Source organism: Pundamilia nyererei, unplaced genomic scaffold, assembly GCF_000239375.1.
Source record: "Pundamilia nyererei isolate P.nyererei 1_Seehausen unplaced genomic scaffold, PunNye1.0 scaffold00357, whole genome shotgun sequence".
NCBI classification, from domain to species: domain Eukaryota; kingdom Metazoa; phylum Chordata; class Actinopteri; order Cichliformes; family Cichlidae; genus Pundamilia; species Pundamilia nyererei.
Window position 1 is genome coordinate 78804 of NW_005187758.1, and position 5338 is coordinate 84141.

Genomic DNA, 5338 nt, shown 5'->3' on the forward strand with positions numbered 1-5338 from the left:
ACATACCATGGTGGTGCCATAGTATGTATCACTAACAGAATTTATTTCCCCTGTGTAGGGAGCACGCACTGGCTGTCCAAATCTGGGACAAACAGTATCCCACATTCTTTATTTTTATTTCACAAACACTTCTTATAATGACATTTTGGTGATATTAGCTCTTTATACAGTTAAGTTACAGTGGGATACAAATAATATCAGGCTGATCCTGCCACAATTTGTTTCCCTGGTTCAAATCACGGAAGAACAGTATCCCACAGTTGTTTTTGTTTTTAAAACCATTTTGCACAGATGTTTTTTGAAAAATGTATTGATAGCAGTGTTGAATATTATTACACAGTAAATTACACGATTACGTCGACTATCAAAACCGTCAACAACTAATTTAAAAGTGGACGCGTCGTTTGAAGCTTTGTAAGATCCCAAAAGACGCAGGAATAAGTAGTAGGATTTAAGAGTGTAATAACGGACTGAAACAGAAGATGGCAGCACTGCATGTAAAAGGATGCCAACTGCCGTTAAACCCTGAAGAAGAAGAAGCTGTGTCGCAGAATTCATAGCGCGGCCCAGCTCAGTTTCCAACAATGGCAGCAGCTAGTTAGTTTTAATATTACTCTTATTATTCTTTCTGCCATATCGCGCCATCGGCCCCTCTGGCCAACACCAGTAGGCGGTAGGGTGAAGTGTCTCACCCAAGGTCGTTGTGTCCTTGGGCACAGGACAGAGAGCCCGGGAATCGAACCGGCGACCTTCCGGTTACAGATACGCTTCCCAACCCCCTGAGCCCCAAAAAGCAGACAACTGAATATACTCCGGTGTCCTGTTATATTTTAGATAGCAAGGAACAGACAGCTGAGTTTAGTAAAATTCACTGAAACAACCTGCAAATTTCATTTAAATTCAATACACTATCATCTTGTCTTTATTTTTAGTTAGCACATATCTTAAACACTTAAAGCTGTAAGGTAATGATAGTTATATTAGACAGATGCTGCTGGTGCAATAAGCTGTACGTTGTACGTCCAATGGATGCATGATCTGATTAGTCGACTAATCGCAAAAATAATCGGTGACTAGTCGACTATCAAAATAATTGTTTGCGGCAGCCTAATAAACATATATAAGTGAAACTACGTGTGTTTTTTTAACACGAGTAATTCATTTTGTGCATTATTTTATATTGTTGTTAATAATAATTTAATTAAAGCAACAAAACAACATGAAGAGCTGGTTGGGAGCCAAAAGAGCTGGATCTTTGTAGTGAGTCGAGCTGAAAGAGCCGGTGTTCCAGATCTACTGGCGTTTAGATCAACTGGCGTTGGTCGAACAGATGTGTGGCAGTCTTGCGTTTCAGGAGCTGCTACCGACAAACCAGCAAAAAAAACGCCAAATGTGTCATCTGTGACACTTGTGAGGTTGTCTCAAACACACTCCGTCAGTCTTGATGCTGGTGAACAACAAAATGTTTAAAATGTGGCGAGTTTACCTGGTGATATCCTCATGCGCGACGCGATCGCGAAAACAGCAAACAAGTAACACCACGCCGTTGTTGTTCACAGGACAGCAAGAGTAAACGATCGGGAGACTGTTGTCATCATCGTTCCCCTCGCACGGTTTATTACTCCGGTTTCAACGTTTTTGCTTCACAACTACAGCGAGCTGTTTACTTTGTGCACTAACATGGAGTCGAGTCAACCAGCGCCACCTCTGGCCAAGTGCCACAGCCTACAGCCAGATCAGCCTGTGACACACATCTGCACCACGTTTGAATTCGTGTCATGCACATTTGTACCTTTCAATTGTGTCTGTTTGTGCGTCATGCAAATAAACCTTTGAAATGAATGAAATGACACTAATATTTCACTAGTGTTGTAACATCACATGTTGTTAGCGTAGTCTGTCTGTCTTTTCTCTGCGAACAAACATGTTAGAGTTGGTTGTGATATAGTCTATTAGTTTTATTTTCGATGCGCTCTGAGCTCATAGCAAATTAGAACAAACATCCTACTGAGTGATTTTGCAGAACTACCTTCTATTTATAGAGTTGCTAATTATTTGGCATTATTGCAGCAAACCAGACGATGAAATGGATGAAACATCGTGACTGAGTTCCAGCGCTACACAAGGGACCTGCTTCAAACATACCACCATGCCAATCAGATTACTTCTTCCATGTGAGGGTGAAGAGGTGACCCTTCTGGATAAGATGGTGAAGGTTTGCTGCGTTTGGTGAACAGTGTGATAATAAAACCAGGGAAAAATGAAACTTGCTCCTGTTAAATATTCTAAAGTCTTTTGCTGTATAAGTAGCTGTATTTTTTCAAAAAATAAAGAAAATAAAGTTAGTAGTGGGTGATATCATGTAAACACATGATTTTATGTAAACATTTTGTCATTTGTAAACTATAAATGACATCATCATTGTAACTGATGTGATGTTCTATAAGGTGGTTTTAATTTAATAAAAAAAGAGGCAAAAATTAGTTTGTTTCTTTATTCAACTTTTGAACAGTGGGACTCAGTCAGTATATATTCAGTAAATGCAAATTATTTACACGGCAGTGCACTACAGGCATAAATCTAGACCCCTAGATAAAACATTATGGGTCATTCCCACAACCCACAGCTTTACTGTGTTCTCTAAAAAGAGTCGGAATTCCCATCACTAGTAGGTGCGCAAATACTTTTCAACCGTGGATGTAGTGACCGCGGTAATGAGGCTGTAGAGGTTTGGTGCAGGCAGAAAAAAATACTGCAGTGCTACTGAAAAGACTTTTCTGCTCCAACTTCTCCCAGCATGCTGTGTCGCTCTGCTTCTAAACAAAGACACAAACACAGTGAGAGTCAGGGAATTCCTTCAACATTTTAATCCTGAACATTGCCTGAAATAAAGCTCAAGCCCCGAGTTTGATTACACTAGAATCACGTCATATTTTCGGCCCTATGTTGTAGTGAGATAAGTTTGTGGGTGTTGTTTTCGCCACTTTTAACTCCTCGCTGGTTAGCTAGCGTGAACTCTAAGCTAGCCTGGTTAACGAAGCCAGAGTTCCATGCAGATGTAAACACAGCTCGTCTCTACTGCTTTAACTGTTAAATCAGAAGGCAATACAGCGGTCGACAGGGTTTATTATGTGAAACAGCAGCTTGTTTAATTTAAACAGTCTGCATTAAGCTGGATATACACTGTACAATTTTTTTCAATCACCTTATTTAGCTCCTGCTCAAACTGTACGATTGAATCGCAGGGGTTAGACGTCTGTAGGTCACACTGAAAAGCCTCGATATGGAAGCGTAGAGCTTCCACCCCGGCAAACGAAAAACTGAGCTATCTCACGTTATAATATGAAATGTTTATTGTTCTAACAATATACTTTTCATGTTTGTACAATATACTACCATATTATTAAAATATACATAATTGTGACGTTTGTACTATATAACATTTTGTACAAAAGGTTTTTTGTTTGAAGTGATAATTACGTACATTGCAATAACAAACATGATAGTACACTGTTAGAACAATAAAGGTTTCACATTATAACATCATATACTTCTATTTTGTTTGCCTGGGTGGCAGCTCTACGCTCCCGTACTCAGATGAGCTTGCAAAATTTCTACAAGTTGTGCCTCCATCGCTTGTGTCCAGCAGCATTTCTGTGTCAGAGGCTGCGTTGACACCCTCATGAAGGGCGACCGGGTTTTAAACAGGTTGGATTATCTTGCGACCATATGATTGATGATCGGGAGCTGGTCGTGAGGTATTAATCGCTTCTCATTACCCCATGTATACTACATGATGCATGACACACAATTAAGACGAAACTCTGGCTTTTCCCCAAAACGGTCAAACGGCTGATAAATCGTCTCAAAATGGACCAAAAATTGCACAGTGTATGCCCAGCTTTAAGAGGCTAGTGTCAGGGTTATATTGTTGATTGTCATTTATGCTTAGAAATATTTACTTATATATGGTTAGAGTTTATAGTCAATGTCATATTGGTAGGGGTCTGATCCTTAGTAGTCTGCAAAGACTGTGTGTGCTTAAGGTCATGAGAGAGGTTATATCTTCTCTTACTGATATATGGTATCGCAAACACACTATATCTATTTTAGTATAAGTGCCTTTTGTTTAGATGAACTGCTGTACTTCCAGACCAGCAGGTTTAGGGAAGTCGTTTATCGGGTCACATTCTGACCCTCCCCCAACACACATGGTACTCTTTGTTCACATGTGTACCTATATGTTAATGAGCCTATGCATATTCATGTCACCTCAATAAAAGAGCAGTGTTACGAGGGAGCAGAATCTAATCTGGAATTCATTGCAAATTGTTTTTGCAGCTTGGCAGTGTATACAGCAGTATAGTGAGCAGACCTGATTCTTTTGAAAACCATACATCTTTCCACAGGTCTCCACTTCATCAGACATCACCTAGACACAGAGCTCGATGATGCCAGTGCAAACAGCGGCCTAACTGACGAAGATAATGGATCCATTGGGTCAGGAAAGCCAGAAGCAGGGGGGCTGGAGAGGTACCTTTCATGTCCATTCACTGGAGGTGTGGATCTATTGCATGGCGTTCCTCACATCAAAAAGCTGTCAATTAAAACGAATACAGCTCTTCCTGCATCTGGAGCCTGTGAAGGACTTCTTAGTCATGCAGGACTCCTGTTCACTGCTAAACAGTTACAGCTTCACAAAAAGAACCTTGAGAGCAAACTGCTGCTGAAGCTTAACCATCACTTCACTGAGTGAAGAAATGGCACACTTTTGCTAAATATGCAGAAATAGACACACACCCAAACAATTTATGGTAAACTGAGCAGCCCTGCATGTACATAGGCTGAAGTTGCCCTGTTCTAATGTTTACTCTGAAGCTGCTGTGCCATTTGGAGCAAAAATGAATATAAAGTATACCACACATCTTGTCACTGGAAATGGTTTGCACTGTTTATATATTTATATTATTTACTGTAGCTATTGGTTAAAAAGGCTTTATGTTTTGAAAAACTGAAATCTGGAAATTAGAATTGTTGTGCCTTATTTAGTTTATGTTTTACATATATTCTATTTGAAAATACTAAAATTTGTATATTTATTTATTTTTGTTTGATAGCATTTATTTTAAAAAATAAATCTGACATTACAACCAGTTACTCACTACTTGAGTAGTCTTTTCACCAACTACTTTTACTCGAGTAAACTTATTTTAAAGTAATGCTACTCTTACTTGAGTACAATTTTCAATACTTGACCCACCTCAGCTTACTGGGTGAAAATGTCTCTTCAATTGTAGGCATCTTCTTAATGGGAAGATTGGTGGTTAAACCCCTGGAT